This window comes from Puntigrus tetrazona, unplaced genomic scaffold, assembly GCF_018831695.1.
Source record: "Puntigrus tetrazona isolate hp1 unplaced genomic scaffold, ASM1883169v1 S000000003, whole genome shotgun sequence".
Classification (NCBI taxonomy): domain Eukaryota; kingdom Metazoa; phylum Chordata; class Actinopteri; order Cypriniformes; family Cyprinidae; genus Puntigrus; species Puntigrus tetrazona.
The window spans coordinates 4,048,201-4,065,700 of record NW_025047683.1 but is presented as its reverse complement, the minus strand read 5'-3'; positions in this window follow the sequence as shown (position 1 = coordinate 4,065,700).

Sequence of the window (17,500 nt, the reverse complement as noted above, 5' to 3'; positions counted from 1 at the left end):
AGGTTTTGAACGCTTAAAAATACCTCCGGGTGGCGGGGTCGAGGGGAAAGCGCCCGTGAAGTGGGGCTTAACGCGGCCGAGATCGGCTGTGAGATGCGCCTGGATGTTTGGACTTAGGTTTTGAACGCTTAAAAATACTCCGGGGCGTGGCGGGGTCGAGGGGGAAAGCGCCCGTGAAGTGGGGCTTAACGCGCCGAGATCGCCTGTGAGATGCGCCTGGATGTCTGGACTTAGGTTTTGAACGCTTAAAAATACCTCCGGGAGGCGGGGTCGAGGGGAAAGCGCCCGAAGTCGGCTTACTTAACCCGCCCGAGATCGCCTGAAATGCGCCTGGATGTTTGGACTTAGGTTTTGAAAGCTTAAAAATTTACTCCAGGGTGGCGGGGTCGAGGGGAAAGCGCGCCCGAAGTCGCACTTAACCCGCCGAGATCGCCTGAAATATGCGCCTGGATGTCTGGACTTAGGTTTTGAACGCTTAAAAATACCTCCAGGGAGGCGGGGTCGAGGGAAAGCGCCCGAGAAGTCGCACTTAACCCGCTGAGATCGCTGAAATATGCGCCTGGATGTTTGGACTTAGGTTTTGAACGAAAAAATTCTCCAGGGAGGCCGGGTCGAGTGGGAAAGCGTCCGAGAAGTCGACTTAACCCGCTGAGATCGGCTGAAATATGCGCCTGGATGTTTGGACTTAGGTTTTGAACGCTTAAAAAATACCTCCAGGGTGGAGGGGGTCGAGGGAAAGCGCCCGAGAAGTCGCACTTAACCCGCCGAGATCGCTGGATGAAGCGCCTGGATGTCTGGACTTAGGTTTTGAAAGCAAAAAAAAAAATTCTCCAGGGAGGCCGGGTCGAGTGGGAAAGCGCCCGAGAAGTCGACTTAACCCGCTGAGATCGGCTGAAATATGCGAAATATGCGCCTGGATGTTTGGACTTAGGTTTTGAACGAAAAAATTCCTCCAGGGAGGCCGGGTCGAGTGGGAAAGCGCCCGAGAAGTCGCACTTAACCCGCTGAGATCGGCTGAAATATGCGCCTGGATGTTTGGACTTAGGTTTTGAACGAAAAAATTTCTCCAGGGAGGCCGGGTCGAGGGGAAAGCGCCCGAGAAGTCGCACTTAACCCGCCGAGATCGCTGAAATATGCGCCTGGATGTTTGGACTTAGGTTTTGAACGAAAAAATTTCTCCAGGGAGGCCGGGTCGAGTGGGAAAGCGCCCGAGAAGTCGCACTTAACCCGCCGAGATCGCTGAAATATGCGCCTGGATGTTTGGACTTAGGTTTTGAACGAAAAAATTTCTCCAGGGAGGCCGGGTCGAGTGGGAAAGCGCCCGAGAAGTCGCACTTAACCCGCTGAGATCGGCTGAAATATGCGCCTGGATGTTTGGACTTAGGTTTTGAACGAAAAAAATTTCTCCAGGGAGGCCGGGTCGAGTGGGAAAGCGTCCGAGAAGTCGCACTTAACCCGCTGAGATCGGCTGAAATATGCGCTGGATGATTTTCGCTTTCAAAAATTGCACTAAGTCCAACTTCGGGAAAGGTCCGACTTCCATACCCTCCGAGGCTCCGAGTCAGGCCGACCGAGAGGCCTCTTCCCGGGCACGATTCAAATTTCACCGCGACTCCGGAGGTGGCCGCTTACCCAGGAGCAACTTTTACATCAACTTTAATTTTTTTTTTTTTTTTTTTTTTTTTTTTTTTTTCTAAAAACTCTGAAATTCGTGCCCCGCGCGCGCGCTGCTTTAACGGGCGAGTCTGTGAGCGCAGGCCTTTGTAGAAAACATTCATCCAGGGCCTTTAATAAATAAAATCATACCCAAATCTGTGTTATTGTGACGGGTTAGTCTGTGAGCGCAGGCCTTATGGAAAACATTCATCGAGGGCCTTTATTAAATAAAATCATGCCCAATAAAGAGTTAATGGTCGGGTTAGTCTGTGAGCGCAGGCCTTATAGAAAACATTTTTCCAGGGCCTTTATTAAATAAAATCACGCCCAATAAAGAGTTACTGTGTCGGGTTAGTCTGTGAGGGCAGGCCTTAAAGAAAACTGTCATCCAGGGCCTTTATTAAATAAAATCATGCCCATAAGAGTGTTATTGTAACGGGGTTAGTCTGTGAGCGCAGGCCTTAAAGAAAACATTTATCCAGGGCCTTTATTAAATAAAATCATGCCCAATAAAGCGCACTGTGTCGGGTTAGTCTGTGAGCGCAGGCCTTATAGAAAACATTTTTTCCAGGGCCTTTATTAAATAAAATCATGCCCAATAAAGCGCACTGTGTCGGGTTAGTCTGTGAGCGCAGGCCTTATAGAAAACATTTTTCCAGGGCCTTTATTAAGTAAAATCATGCCCAACAAAGAGTTACTGTGTCGGGTTAGTCTGTGAGCGCAGGCCTTAAAGAAAACTGTCATCCAGGGCCTTTTTATTAAATAAAATCATGCCCATAAGAGTGTTATTGTAACGGGGTTAGTCAGTGAGCGCAGTGCTTATAGAAAACATTTTTCCAGGGCCTTTATTAAATAAAATCACGCCCAATAAAGCGCTACTGTGTCGGGTTAGTCTGTGAGCGCAGGCCTTATAGAAAACATTTTTCCAGGGCCTTTATTAAATAAAATCACGCCCAATAAAGAGTTACTGTGTCGGGTTAGTCTGTGAGGGTAGGCCTTAAAGAAAACTGTCATCCAGGGCCTTAATTAAATAAAATCATGCCCATAAGAGTGTTATTGTAACGGGGGTTAGTCAGTGAGCGCAGGCCTTATAGAAAACATTCATCGAGGGCCTTTATTAAATAAAATCATGCCCAATAAAGAGTTACTGTGTCGGGTCAGTCTGTGAGCGCAGGCCTTATAGAAAACATTTTTCCAGGGCCTTTATTAAATAAAATCACGCCCAATAAAGAGTTACTGTGTCGGGTTAGTCTGTGAGCGCAGGCCTTATAGAAAACATTCATCGAGGGCCTTTATTAAATAAAATCACGCCCAATAAAGCGTTACTGTGTCGGGTTAGTCTGTGAGCGCAGGCCTTATAGAAAAACATTTTTCCAGGGCCTTTATTAAATAAAATCACGCCCAATAAAGAGTTACTGTGTCGGGTTAGTCTGTGAGGGTAGGCCTTAAAGAAAACTGTCATCCAGGGCCTTAATTAAATAAAATCATGCCCATAAGAGTGTTATTGTAACGGGGGTTAGTCAGTGAGCGCAGGCCTTATAGAAAACATTCATCGAGGGCCTTTATTAAATAAAATCATGCCCAATAAAGAGTTACTGTGTCGGGTCAGTCTGTGAGCGCAGGCCTTATAGAAAACATTTTTCCAGGGCCTTTATTAAATAAAATCACGCCCAATAAAGAGTTACTGTGTCGGGTTAGTCTGTGAGGGCAGGCCTTATACAAAACATTCATCGAGGGCCTTTATTAAATAAAATCATGCCCAATGAAGAGTTACTGTGTCGGGGTTAGTCTGTGAGCGCAGGCCTTATAGAAAACATTCATCCAGGGCCTTTATTAAATACAATCATGCCCAATAAAGCGTTAATGTGTCGGGTTAGTCTGTGAGCGCAGGCCTTAAAGAAAACTGTCATCCAGGGCCTTTATTAAATAAAATCATGCCCAATGAAGCGCATTGTGTCGGGTTAGTCTGTGAGCGCAGGCCTTATAGAAACCATTTTTTCCAGGGCCTTTATTAAATAAAATCATGCCCAATAAAGCGTTACTGTGTCGGGTTAGTCTGTGAGCGCAGGCCTTATAGAAAACATTTTTCCAGGGCCTTTATTAAGTAAAATCATGCCCAACAAAGAGTTACTGTGTCGGGTTAGTCTGTGAGCGCAGGCCTTATAGAAAACATTGTTCCAGGGCCTTTATTAAATAAAATCATGCCCAATGAAGCGCACTGTGTCGGGTTAGTCTGTGAGCGCAGGCCTTATAGAAAACGCATTTTTTCCAGGGCCTTTATTAAATAAAATCATGCCCAATAAAGCGCACTGTGTCGGGTTAGTCTGTGAGCGCAGGCCTTATAGAAAACATTTTTCCAGGGCCTTTATTAAGTAAAATCATGCCCAACAAAGAGTTACTGTGTCGGGTTAGTCTGTGAGCGCAGGCCTTATAGAAAACATTGTTCCAGGGCCTTTATTAAATAAAATCATGCCCAATGAAGCGCACTGTGTCGGGTTAGTCTGTGAGCGCAGGCCTTATAGAAAACATTCAATCAGGGCCTTTATTAAATAAAAACATGCCCAAATAAGTGCTATTGTGATGGGGTTAGTCTGTGACCCCAGGCCCTGTGTAAAACTGTCACCCAGGGCCTTTATAGAGTAAAATCATGCCCAATAAGGTTAGGTTAGGTTAGGTTAGGTTAGGTTAGGTTAGGTTAGGCTAGGTTAGGTTAGGTTAGGGTTTGGGTTAGGTTAGGTTAGGCTAGGTTAGGTTAGGTGGTTAGGTTAGGTTAGGTTAGGTTAGGTTAGGTTAGGTTAGGTTAGGTTAGGTTAGGTTAGGTTAGGTTAGGTTAGGCTAGGTTAGGTTAGGTTAGGTTAGGTTAGGGTTAGTCTGTGAGCGCGGGCCTTATAGAAAACATTCATCCAGGGCCTTTATTAAATAAAATCATGCCCAAATAAGTGTTATTGTGATGGGGTTAGTCTGTGAGCGCAGGCCTTATAGAAAACATTCATCCAGGGTCTCTATTAAATAAAATCATGCCCAATAAGGTGTTACTGTGTAGGGTTAGTCTGTGAGCGCAGGCCCTTTGTAAAACATTCATCCAGGGCCTTTATTAAATAATATCATGCCCAAATAAGTGTTATTGTGATGGGGTTAGTCTGTGAGCGCAGGCCTTATAGAAAACATTCATCCAGGGCCTTTATTAAATAAAATCATGCCCAAATAAGTGTTATTGTGATAGGGTTAGTCTGTGAGCGCAGGCCTTATAGAAAACATTCATCCAGGGCCTTTATAGAATAAAATCATGCCCAAATAAGTGTTATTGTGATGGGGTTAGTCTGTGAGTGCAGGCCTTATAGAAAACATTCCTCCAGGGCCTTTATTAAATAAAATCATGCCCAATAAGGCGCTACTGTGTCGGGTTAGTCTGTGAGCGCAGGCCTTTGTAGAAAACATTCATCCAGGGCCTTTTTTAAATAAAATCATGCCCAAATAAGTGTTATTGTGATGGGGTTAGTCTGTGAGCGCAGGCCTTATAGAAAACATTCATCCAGGGCCTTTATAGAATAAAATCATGCCCACATAAGTGTTATTGTGATGGGGTTAGTCTGTGAGCGCAGGCCTTATAGAAAACATTCATCCAGGGCCTTTATAGAAAAAAAATTATGCCCAATAAGGTGTTAGTGTGTAGGGTTAGTCTGTGAGCGCAGGCCCTTTGTAAAACATTCATCCAGGGCGAGAATGAAATAAAACGATGCCCATTAAAGTGTTACTGCGTTGGGGTTAATGTGTGAGCCCAGGCCCTTTGGAAAATTGAAATCCAGACACGGGGTTCAGAAATGTGTGTGTCCGAGAAGTCGCCTTAACCCGCCTTGATCGGCTGTAACGAGCGCCTGGATGTCTGGACGAGGTTTTGAACGCTTAAAAATCCTCCAGGGTGGAGGGGGTCGAGTGGGAAAGCGCCCGAGAAGTCGCGACTTAACCCGCCGAGATCGGCTGAAATATGCGCGCTGGATGTTTGGACTTAGGTTTTGAAAGCAAAAAAATCCTCCAGGGTGGCGGGGTCGAGTGGAAAGCGCCCGGGAAGTCGCACTTAACCCGCCGAGATCGCCTGAAATATGCGCCTGGATGTCTGGACTTAGGTTTTGAACGCTTAAAAATACCTCCAGGGTGGAGGGGGTCGAGTGGGAAAGCGCCCGAGAAGTCGCGATTTAACCCGCCGAGATCGCTGAAATATGCGCCTGGATGTCTGGACTTAGGTTTTGAAAGCAAAAAAATCCTCCAGGGTGGCGGGGGTCGAGTGGGAAAGCGCCCGAAGTCGTGACTTAACCCGCCGAGATCGCCTGAAATATGCGCCTGGATGTTTGGACTTAGGTTTTGAAAGCAAAAAAATCCTCCAGGGTGGCGGGGTCGAGTGGGAAAGCGCCCGAAGTCGCACTTAACCCGCCGAGATCGCCTGAAATATGCGCCTGGATGTCTGGACTTAGGTTTTGAACGCTTAAAAAATACCTCCAGGGTGGAGGGGGTCGAGTGGGAAAGCGCCCGAGAAGTCGCGACTTAACCCGCCGAGATCGGCTGAAATATGCGCCTGGATGTTTGGACTTAGGTTTTGAAAGCAAAAAAATCCTCCAGGGTGGCGGGGTCGAGTGGGAAAGCGCCCGAAGTCGCACTTAACCCGCCGAGATCGCCTGAAATATGCGCCTGGATGTTTGGACTTAGGTTTTGAAAGCAAAAAATTTCTCCAGGGTGGCGGGGTCGAGGGAAAGCGCCCGAAGTCGCACTTAACCCGCCGAGATCGCCTGAAATATGCGCCTGGATGTTTGGACTTAGGTTTTGAAAGCAAAAAAAAATTCCTCCAGGGTGGCGGGGGTCGAGTGGGAAAGCGTCCGAAGTCGCACTTAACCCGCCGAGATCGCCTGAAATATGCGCCTGGATGTTTGGACTTAGGTTTTGAACGAAAAAATTTCTCCAGGGAGACCGGGTCGAGTGGGAAAGCGCCCGAGAAGTCGCGACTTAACCCGCCGAGATCGGCTGGATGAAGCGCCTGGATGTCTGGACTTAGGTTTTGAAAGCAAAAAAATTTCTCCAGGACGGCGGGGGGTCGAGTGGGAAAGCGTCCGAAGGCGACTTAACCCGGACTCGATCGGGTCGGATGAAGCGCCTGGATGTTTGGACTTAGGTTTTGAACGCAAAAATTTCTCCAGGACGGCGGGGTCGAGTGGGGAAAGCGCCCGAAGGCGCACTTAACCCGGACTCGATCGGTCGGATGAAGCGCCTGGATGTTTGGACTTAGGTTTTGAACGCAAAAATTTCTCCAGGACGGCGGGGGTCGAGTGGGAAAGCGCCCGAAGGCGCACTTAACCCGGACTCGATCGGGTCGGATGAAGCGCCTGGATGTTTGGACTTAGGTTTTGAACGCAAAAAAATTTCTCCAGGACGGCGGGGTCGAGTGGGAAAGCGTCCGAAAGGCGCACTTAACCCGGACTCGATCGGTCGGATGAAGCGCCTGGATGTTTGGACTTAGGTTTTGAACGCAAAAAATTTCTCCAGGACGGCGGGGGTCGAGTGGGAAAGCGTCCGAAGGCGCACTTAACCCGGACTCGATCGGTCGGATGAAGCGCCTGGATGTTTGGACTTAGGTTTTGAACGAAAAAATTTCTCCAGGACGGCGGGGGTCGAGTGGGAAGCGCCCGAGAAGTCGCACTTAACCCGCCGAGATCGGGCTGAAATATGCGCCTGGATGTTTGGACTTAGGTTTTGAACGAAAAAATTTCTCCAGGGAGGCCGGGTCGAGGGGGAAAGCGCCCGAGAAGTCGCACTTAACCCGCCGAGATCGGCTGAAATATGCGCCTGGATGTTTGGACTTAGGTTTTGAACGAAAAAATTCTCCAGGGAGGCCGGGTCGAGGGGAAGCGCCCGAGAAGTCGCACTTAACCCGCTGAGATCGGCTGAAATATGCGCCTGGATGTTTGGACTTAGGTTTTGAACGAAAAAATTTCTCCAGGGAGGCCGGGTCGAGGGAAAGCGTCCGAGAAGTCGCACTTAACCCGCTGCTGAGATCGGCTGAAATATGCGCTGGATGATTTTCGCTTCAAAATTGCACTAAGTCCAACTTCGGGAAAGGTCCGACTTCCATACCTCCGAGGCTCCGAGTCAGGCCGACCGAGAGGCCTCTTCCCGGCACGATTCAAATTTCACCGCGACCCCGGAGGTGGCCGCTTACCCAGGAGCAACTTTTACATCAACTTTAATTTTTTTTTTTTTTTTTTTTTTTTTTTTTTTTTCTAAAAACTCTGAAATTGTGCCCTGCGCGTCGCTGCTTTAACGGGCGAGTCTGTGAGCGCAGGCCTTTGTAGAAAACATTCATCCAGGGCCTTTAATAAATAAAATCATACCCAAATCTGTGTTATTGTGACGGGTTAGTCTGTGAGCGCAGGCCTTATGGAAAACATTCATCGAGGGCCTTTATTAAATAAAATCATGCCCAATAAAGAGTTAATGGGTCGGGTTAGTCTGTGAGCGCAGGCCTTATAGAAAACATTTTTCCAGGGCCTTTATTAAATAAAATCACGCCCAATAAAGAGTTACTGTGTCGGGTTAGTCTGTGAGGGCAGGCCTTAAAGAAAACTGTCATCCAGGGCCTTTATTAAATAAAATCATGCCCATAAGAGTGTTATTGTAACGGGGGTTAGTCTGTGAGCGCAGGCCTTAAAGAAAACATTTATCCAGGGCCTTTATTAAATAAAATCATGCCCAATAAAGCGCACTGTGTCGGGTTAGTCTGTGAGCGCAGGCCTTATAGAAAACATTTTTTCCAGGGCCTTTATTAAATAAAATCATGCCCAATAAAGCGCACTGTGTCGGGTTAGTCTGTGAGCGCAGGCCTTATAGAAAACATTTTTCCAGGGCCTTTATTAAGTAAAATCATGCCCAACAAAGAGTTACTGTGTCGGGTTAGTCTGTGAGCGCAGGCCTTAAAGAAAACTGTCATCCAGGGCCTTTATTAAATAAAATCATGCCCATAAGAGTGTTATTGTAACGGGGTTAGTCAGTGAGCGCAGTGCTTATAGAAAACATTTTTCCAGGGCCTTTATTAAATAAAATCACGCCCAATAAAGCGCATTGTGTCGGGTTAGTCTGTGAGCGCAGGCCTTATAGAAAAACATTTTTCCAGGGCCTTTATTAAATAAAATCACGCCCAATAAAGAGTTACTGTGTCGGGTTAGTCTGTGAGGGTAGGCCTTAAAGAAAACTGTCATCCAGGGCCTTAATTAAATAAAATCATGCCCATAAGAGTTATTGTAACGGGGTTAGTCAGTGAGCGCAGGCCTTATAGAAAACATTCATCGAGGGCCTTTATTAAATAAAATCATGCCCAATAAAGAGTTACTGTGTCGGGTCAGTCTGTGAGCGCAGGCCTTATAGAAAACATTTTTCCAGGGCCTTTATTAAATAAAATCACGCCCAATAAAGAGTTACTGTGTCGGGTTAGTCTGTGAGCGCAGGCCTTATAGAAAACATTCATCGAGGGCCTTTATTAAATAAAATCACGCCCAATAAAGCGCACTGTGTCGGGTTAGTCTGTGAGCGCAGGCCTTATAGAAAAACATTTTTCCAGGGCCTTTATTAAATAAAATCACGCCCAATAAAGAGTTACTGTGTCGGGTTAGTCTGTGAGGGTAGGCCTTAAAGAAAACTGTCATCCAGGGCCTTAATTAAATAAAATCATGCCCATAAGAGTGTTATTGTAACGGGGGTTAGTCAGTGAGCGCAGGCCTTATAGAAAACATTCATCGAGGGCCTTTATTAAATAAAATCATGCCCAATAAAGAGTTACTGTGTCGGGTGTCTCTGTGAGCGCAGGCCTTATAGAAAACATTTTTCCAGGGCCTTTATTAAATAAAATCACGCCCAATAAAGAGTTACTGTGTCGGGTTAGTCTGTGAGGGCAGGCCTTATACAAAACATTCATCGAGGGCCTTTATTAAATAAAATCATGCCCAATGAAGAGTTACTGTGTCGGGTTAGTCTGTGAGCGCAGGCCTTATAGAAAACATTCATCCAGGGCCTTTATTAAATACAATCATGCCCAATAAAGCGCAATGTGTCGGGTTAGTCTGTGAGCGCAGGCCTTAAAGAAAACTGTCATCCAGGGCCTTTATTAAATAAAATCATGCCCAATGAAGCGCACTGTGTCGGGTTAGTCTGTGAGCGCAGGCCTTATAGAAACCATTTTTTCCAGGGCCTTTATTAAATAAAATCATGCCCAATAAAGCGCTACTGTGTCGGGTTAGTCTGTGAGCGCAGGCCTTATAGAAAACATTTTTCCAGGGCCTTTATTAAGTAAAAATCATGCCCAACAAAGAGTTACTGTGTCGGGTTAGTCTGTGAGCGCAGGCCTTATAGAAAACATTGTTCCAGGGCCTTTATTAAATAAAATCATGCCCAATGAAGCGCACTGTGTCGGGTTAGTCTGTGAGCGCAGGCCTTATAGAAAACATTTTTTCCAGGGCCTTTATTAAATAAAATCATGCCCACAAAGCGCACTGTGTCGGGTTAGTCTGTGAGCGCAGGCCTTATAGAAAACATTTTTCCAGGGCCTTTATTAAGTAAAATCATGCCCAACAAAGAGTTACTGTGTCGGGTTAGTCTGTGAGCGCAGGCCTTATAGAAAACATTGTTCCAGGGCCTTTATTAAATAAAATCATGCCCAATGAAGCGTTACTGTGTCGGGTTAGTCTGTGAGCGCAGGCCTTATAGAAAACATTCAATCAGGCCTTTATTAAATAAAAACATGCCCAAATAAGTGCTATTGTGATGGGGTTAGTCTGTGACCCCAGGCCCTGTGTAAAACTGTCACCCAGGGCCTTTATAGAGTAAAATCATGCCCAATAAAGGTTAGGTTAGGTTAGGTTAGGTTAGGTTAGGTTAGGTTAGGTAGGGCTAGGTTAGGTTAGGTTAGGCTTGGGTTAGGTTAGGTTAGGTTAGGTTAGGTTAGGTTAGGTTAGGTTAGGTTAGGTTAGGTTAGGTTAGGTTAGGTTAGGTTAGGTTAGGTTAGGTTAGGTTAGGTTAGGTTAGGTTAGGTTAGGTTAGGTTAGGTTAGGTTAGGTTAGGTTAGTCTGTGAGCGCGGGCCTTATAGAAAACATTCATCCAGGGCCTTTATTAAATAAAATCATGCCCAAATAAGTGTTATTGTGATGGGGTTAGTCTGTGAGCGCAGGCCTTATAGAAAACATTCATCCAGGGTCTCTATTAAATAAAATCATGCCCAATAAGGTGTTACTGTGTAGGGTTAGTCTGTGAGCGCAGGCCCTTTGTAAAACATTCATCCAGGGCCTTTATTAAATAATATCATGCCCAAATAAGTGTTATTGTGATGGGGTTAGTCTGTGAGCGCAGGCCTTATAGAAAACATTCATCCAGGGCCTTTATTAAATAAAATCATGCCCAAATAAGTGTTATTGTGATAGGGTTAGTCTGTGAGCGCAGGCCTTATAGAAAACATTCATCCAGGGCCTTTATAGAATAAAATCATGCCCAAATAAGTGTTATTGTGATGGGGTTAGTCTGTGAGTGCAGGCCTTATAGAAAACATTCCTCCAGGGCCTTTATTAAATAAAATCATGCCCAATAAGGCGCTACTGTGTCGGGTTAGTCTGTGAGCGCAGGCCTTTGTAGAAAACATTCATCCAGGGCCTTTTTAAATAAAATCATGCCCAAATAAGTGTTATTGTGATGGGGTTAGTCTGTGAGCGCAGGCCTTATAGAAAACATTCATCCAGGGCCTTTATAGAATAAAATCATGCCCATAAGTGTGTTATTGTGATGGGGTTAGTCTGTGAGCGCAGGCCTTATAGAAAACATTCATCCAGGGCCTTTATAGAAAAAAAAATTATGCCCAATAAGGTGTTAGTGTGTAGGGTTAGTCTGTGAGCGCAGGCCCTTTTGTAAAACATTCATCCAGGGCGAGAATGAAATAAAACGATGCCCATTAAAGTGTTACTGCGTTGGGGTTAATGTGTGAGCCCAGGCCCTTTGGAAAATTGAAATCCAGACACGGGGTTCGTAATGTGTGTGTCCGAGAAGTCGCCTTAACCCGCCTTGATCGGCTGTAACGAGCGCCTGGATGTCTGGACGAGGTTTTGAACGCTTAAAAAATCCTCCAGGGTGGAGGGGGTCGAGTGGGAAAGCGCCCGAGAAGTCGCGACTTAACCCGCCGAGATCGGCTGAAATATGCGCCTGGATGTTTGGACTTAGGTTTTGAAAGCAAAAAAATCTCCCAGGGTGGCGGGGTCGAGTGGGGAAAGCGCCCGGGAAGTCGCACTTAACCCGCCGAGATCGCCTGAAATATGCGCCTGGATGTCTGGACTTAGGTTTTGAACGCTTAAAAATACCTCCAGGGTGGAGGGGGTCGAGTGGGAAAGCGCCCGAGAAGTCGCACTTAACCCGCCGAGATCGGCTGAAATATGCGCTGGATGTCTGGACTTAGGTTTTGAAAGCAAAAAAATCTCCAGGGTGGCGGGGTCGAGTGGGAAAGCGCCCGGGAAGTCGCACTTAACCCGCCGAGATCGCCTGAAATATGCGCCTGATGTTTGGACTTAGGTTTTGAAAGCAAAAAAATCCTCCAGGGTGGCGGGGTCGAGTGGGAAAGCGCCCGAAGTCGACTTAACCCGCCGAGATCGCCTGAAATATGCGCCTGGATGTCTGGACTTAGGTTTTGAACGCTTAAAAATACCTCCAGGGTGGAGGGGTCGAGTGGGAAAGCGCCCGAGAAGTCGCGACTTAACCCGCCGAGATCGGCTGAAATATGCGCCTGGATGTTTGGACTTAGGTTTTGAAAGCAAAAAATCCTCCAGGGTGGCGGGGTCGAGTGGGAAAGCGCCCGAAGTCGCACTTAACCCGCCGAGATCGCCTGAAATATGCGCCTGGATGTTTGGACTTAGGTTTTGAAAGCAAAAAATTTCTCCAGGGTGGCGGGGTCGAGTGGGAAAGCGCCCGAAGTCGCACTTAACCCGCCGAGATCGCCTGAAATATGCGCCTGGATGTTTGGACTTAGGTTTTGAAAGCAAAAAATTTCTCCAGGGTGGCGGGGTCGAGTGGGAAAGCGTCCGAAGTCGCACTTAACCCGCCGAGATCGCCTGAAATATGCGCCTGGATGTTTGGACTTAGGTTTTGAACGAAAAAATTCTCCCAGGGAGACCGGGTCGAGTGGGAAAGCGCCCGAGAAGTCGCGACTTAACCCGCCGAGATCGCTGGATGAAGCGCCTGATGTCTGGACTTAGGTTTTGAAAGCAAAAAAATTCCTCCAGGACGGCGGGGTCGAGTGGGAAAGCGTCCGGGAAGGCGACTTAACCCGGACTCGATCGGTCGGATGAAGCGCCTGGATGTTTGGACTTAGGTTTTGAACGCAAAAATTTCTCCAGGACGGCGGGGTCGAGTGGAAAGCGTCCCGAAGGCGACTTAACCCGGACTCGATCGGTCGGATGAAGCGCCTGGATGTTTGGACTTAGGTTTTGAACGCAAAAAATTTCTCCAGGACGGCGGGGTCGAGTGGGAAAGCGTCCCGAAGGCGCACTTAACCCGGACTCGATCGGTCGGATGAAGCGCCTGGATGTTTGGACTTAGGTTTTGAACGAAAAAAAATTTCCTCCAGGACGGCGGGGTCGAGTGGGAAAGCGTCCGAAGGCGACTTAACCCGGACTCGATCGGTCGGATGAAGCGCCTGGATGTTTGGACTTAGGTTTTGAACGAAAAAATTTCTCCAGGACGGCGGGGTCGAGGGGGAAAGCGTCCGAAGGCGACTTAACCCGGACTCGATCGGTCGGATGAAGCGCCTGGATGTTTGGACTTAGGTTTTGAACGAAAAAATTTCTCCAGGACGGCGGGGTCGAGTGGGAAAGCGTCCGAAGGCGACTTAACCCGGACTCGATCGGTCGGATGAAGCGCCTGGATGTTTGGACTTAGGTTTTGAACGAAAAAAAATTTCCTCCAGGACGGCGGGGGTCGAGGGGAAAGCGCCCGAAGGCGACTTAACCCGGACTCGATCGGTCGGATGAAGCGCCTGGATGTTTGGACTTAGGTTTTGAACGAAAAAATTTCTCCAGGACGGCGGGGGTCGAGTGGGAAAGCGTCCGAAGGCGACTTAACCCGGACTCGATCGGTCGGATGAAGCGCCTGGATGATTTTCGCTTTCAAAATTGCACTAAGTCCAACTTCGGGAAAGGTCCGACTTCCATACCTCCGAGGCTCCGAGTCAGGCCGACCGAGAGGCCTCCTCCCGGGCATGATTCAAATTTTCCCGCGACCCTGGAGGTGGCCGCTACACAGGAGCAACTTTTACATGGGTACACGATTTCGTGAACGCGTGTTTTTGTGGACTTAGTCTCTGAGCGAAAAAAGTCGAAAACGACTAAGTCCATATCGACTTAGGTTTTGAACGCAATCTTTCTGAAGCTCCGGGCGAGGGAGCTATCGAACGCTTCACCTGAAACACGGACACAGACGCCGAGAGAGAGGACGCTCGACGGCGAGCGCCCTCGGCCCGGAACGTGATCGATTGAGCGCGCCAAAGCGCCGCTTCTAGCCTAGGACCCCACCCGCCAGCCCCGCTGGCCGCTATGGGTCGGGAGTGCCTGGCAGGCACGGGCGCAATGGGTTTACGCTTGGGCTTTGACAGCACGCCGCGCCGGGCAATTTGGACGCTCGTTACGAGCAGGCCCCCTCAGCCCGAGGGAAGGCGCCAACCTTCGGAGGAGGCCTAGACGGCCGGTCAGAGCGCAGAGGTCCGCCACCGGGCGGGCGGAGGGGCAGAACGCGACGCGCCCCGGCGACGCCGCGCGCGGTACCCCCCCCCGTGAAACACACTTTTCCGAGCGCCGCCGCGATCCCAGCGCCACCCACCCCGAAAACGGCGACTTCGCCGGGGAAGGTTCGAGCCGCGCCGCCTCCTATGAGCGCCGGTCTTAGCCGAGGGTCCAAGCGGGTCTGCCCAGGCCCTCCTCAGGCGGACTGAGACCCGTGTAGGCAAAAACGCGCTTCGCGGCCGGTTGGTCCCTACGACCCACAGGGGTTACCTGGTTGATCCTGCCAGTAACATATGCTTGTCTCAAAGATTAAGCCATGCAGGTCTGGCACACGGCCGGTACAGTGAAACTGCGAATGGCTCATTAAATCAGTTATGGTCCCTTTGATCGCCCACCACCCGGTACTTGGATAACTGTGGCAATTCCAGAGCTAATACATGCAAACGAAGCGCCGACCGGGCCGATCGCCTCGCGGGGGCGGAGGCTAGGGACGCGCATTTATCAGATCCAAAACCCATCCGGCCCCGGGGGATCCGCCTCCCGACCCGGTACCTTTGGTGACTCTAGATAACTCGGCCGATCGCCGCCTCTCCGCGCGCGCGCGACGATTCATTCGAGTGTCTGCCCTATCAACTTTCGATGGTACATCAGGCGCCTACCATGGTGACCACGGGTGACGGGAATCAGGGTTCGATTCCGGAGAGGGAGCCTGAGAAACGGCTACCACATCCAAGGAAGGCAGCAGGCGCGCAAATTACCCATTTCCGACTCGGAGAGGTAGTGACGGTGGTCAACAATACAGGTCTCTTTCGAGGCCCTGTAATTGGAATGAGCGTGATCTTAAACACATGGGCGAGGACCCATTGGAGGGCAAGTCTGGTGCCAGCAGCCGCGGTAATTCCAGCTCCAATAGCGTATATTAAAGTTGCTGCAGTTAAAAGCTCGTAGTTGATCTCGGATCTGGCTGGCGGTCCGCCGAGAGGCGAGCCACCGCCCGCCCCAGGTCCCCCTGCCTCGAGGCGCCCGGATGCCCTTGGCTGGGTGTCCGTCCGAGGCCCAAAGCGTTTACTTTGAAAAAATTAGAGTGTTCAAAGCAGGCCGAGCGTCGCCGCTGAATACCGCAGCTAGGAATAATGGAATAGGACTCCGGTTCTATTTTGTGGGTTTCTGGAACCCGGAGCCATGATTAAGAGGGACGGCCGGGGGCATTCGTATTGCGCCGCTAGAGGTGAAATTCTTGGACCGGCGCAAGACGGACGAAAGCGAAAGCATTTGCCAAGAATGTTTTCATTAATCAAGAACGAAAGTCGGAGGTTCGAAGACGATCAGATACCGCCGTGAGTTCCGATCAGAACGATGCCGACCCGCGATCCGGCGGCGTTATTCCCATGACCCGCCGGGCAGCGTGCGGGAAACCACGAGTCTTTGGGTTCCGGGGGGAGTATGGTTGCAAAGCTGAAACTTAAAGGAATTGACGGAAGGGCACCACCAGGAGTGGAGCCTGCGGCTTAATTTGACTCAACACGGGAAACCTCACCCGGCCCGGACACGGAAAGGATTGACAGATTGATAGCTCTTTCTCGATTCTGTGGGTGGTGGTGCATGGCCGTTTTAGTTGGTGGAGCGATTTGTCTGGTTCATTCCGATAACGAACGAGACTCGCTTGCTAAATAGTGGCGCGCCACTTGGGTCGGCGCCAAAAACTTCTTAGAGGGACAAGTGGCGCTCAGCCACGCGAGATGGAGCAATAACAGGTCTGTGATGCCCTTAGATGTCCGGGCTGCACGCGCGCCACAATGGGGGCGGATCAGCGCAGGTCTACCCTGCGCCGAGAGGCGCGGGTAACCCGCTGAACCCCGCCGTGATCGGGACTGGGGATTGAAACTATTTCCCATCAACGAGGAATTCCCAGTAAGCGCGGGTCATAAGCTCGCGCTGATTAAGTCCCTGCCCTTTGTACACACCGCCCGGCCGCTACTACCGATTGGATGGTTTAGTGAGGTTCTCGACCGCCCTCGCCGGCCCTCGCGGGGCTTCTGGCGGAGCGCGGGAAGACGATCAAACTTGACTATCTAGAGGAAGTAAAAGTCGTAATAAGGTTTCCGTGAGGTGAACCCGCGGAAGGATCATTATCGCCCGCCCGATCCAAAGCGAAACGCTCCGGCGGGGAGGCCTAGCCCACCTCCCCCCGCCCTCAAGCCCGGGTGCGCGCAGAGGCCGGCGGCCCGGCGCGCCTCCTCCGGAGCACCGAAGCGGAAGCGCAGAGCGCGATAAGAAAAAAAAAAAAAAAGAACTTGACTGTCGCCAGACTGGCGGCCCCCCGCTTCCAGCGGCGGGGCTGAGCCGGGCCCTGGCGGGTACCCGCACGGCCTCCGGGACCGTGGTTCAAAGTCTCTCCCGCGAAGGAGGGGCGCCCGTCCGGGGTAAAAACCTCTATCCTATTTTACTCTATGATCCAGCGGCCGTGGGCCCGAGAGGTCTGCCGCCAAAAACCCAAGACGGCAAAAAGAACCGCACAAAACCTAAGACGGCGGAGAGAGAGAGATCCGCGAGAAGGGAACGCCGCTCTGGGAGGCTTGACGCACCCCCCGCGGAGGCTTGAGCAACCTACCGCGAGCGCCATGACTGTCGCTGCACTCGGGCGGGCCCCCTGCTTTCCAGCGCGGGGGGCCGAGCCGGGCCCTGGCGGGTACCCGCACGGCCTCCGGGACCGTGGTTCAAAGTCTCTCCCGCTGAAGGAGGGGCGCCCGTCCGGGTAAAAAAACCTCTATCCTATTTTACTCTATGATCCAGCGGCCGTGGGTCCGAGAGGTCTGCCGCCAAAAACCCAAAACGGCAAAAAGAACCGCACAAAACCTAAGGCGGAGAGAGAGAGAGAGAGATCCGAGAGAACTTGACTGTCGCCAGACTCGGGCGGGCCCCCTGCTTTCCAGCGGCGGGGGGCTGAGCCGGGGCCCTGGCGGGTACCCGCACGGCCTCCGGGACCGTGGGTTCAAAGTCTCTCCCGCGAAGGAGGAGCGCCTGTCCGGGTAAAAAAACCTCTATCCTATTTTACTCT